This window comes from Laccaria bicolor, genomic scaffold, assembly GCF_000143565.1.
Source record: "Laccaria bicolor S238N-H82 LACBIscaffold_5 genomic scaffold, whole genome shotgun sequence".
Classification (NCBI taxonomy): domain Eukaryota; kingdom Fungi; phylum Basidiomycota; class Agaricomycetes; order Agaricales; family Hydnangiaceae; genus Laccaria; species Laccaria bicolor.
The window spans coordinates 161452-162676 of NW_001889876.1; positions in this window are offsets into that span (position 1 = coordinate 161452).

A 1225-nucleotide genomic window follows, 5' to 3' on the forward strand; every position below is an offset into this window, starting at 1 on the left:
GGGGCGTTCAACCTGATCAACTGTGATATTAGAATTGAAAAAGGTCGGCATCAACATTATAGCAAACAGACTGAGGGCCCGGGGTATCTCACAGGCAACAGTCATTTCCGTACCCACTGACACCAGGCCTACATTCAGAACAGAAGCACTTGAGTGTTACCAATAATGAATGAGATAGGGGTTTGGGGTTAACACAGACCAGTGGAGATAGGTAAAACCTGCTGTGGGCGCTCAACCTCTCCTTCCCCAGGGACTTCAAACGGATCACCTGCAAATTTGATTTGATGAGCGATCAACATTCACTTTGGGGCAGGAAGACTAAAAAGTATCTTACTGGTGACTGGCATGACCATGTCCGCCGCGGGGATGGTCGAAGATTGAGTTACCATGATAGGCGGGGCAGAGCCGGGGCGAGCTATATTGATGCTAGTGCCACCCGCGGATCCAGGTACTGGAGAAAGCAATCGCGTGAATGATTTTTTCAGACTGTAGAACGGTTCGACGAAAGGGTCGCTGGGTTGGGTACACATTGTAGACGATGAGATGGACGTTGAGAGGAAGATGCGTGTTCAAGCGTGGCAAAGCTGCTTGTTTTGGGTGTGGCTATGCGAGAAAGACAACCGCTTTCCCACCTATGGGCTCTCTAACTTGCAAAATCGTTGGTGTCAAGTCGATGTTTCAGCCAGCTTCGATGGGGGTCTGGCTTCCACTTTCGAAGTACCCGTTGATTGAACTCCGGAACCCTTTCATGCGACTCGTCCAATGTTTCCTCTCTGGCCCCTGCCGACGTCGCCTGGAGATCCTGACTCGACCTCCCGCTGCAATCAAAACGAAATCCGATGGCCGCTTTCGTCAACATGTATTGATATAGAGAGCGGGGAACTGTTGAGATGCAAAGGATGCGCAAATAGTTAGTTCGTGGGCTTCATCGCAAAGATGTTCGGGTGCGTCAACTCTGAGTGGGTTCTTTCTCCCATTAAATCTCGTCCCCTTCCCGCCTTACCTCGTTCGCCCCTTCTGTGCTGCAACCAAACATTCTCCCCCCCCCCCCCTTCTTCCGCATGCACCTGTTAGTCTACTCTACTGATAATTCCGTGACAGCCTTGGTCCCCTCAACTTCGTTTTACGAGCGCCATGCTCTCAAACCGTACAAGATCGCAAACCATAGATTTCTGCTGATCATAAGCGCACGCGTCAGCCGGAGTGCTGGAGAGTAGGGATAACG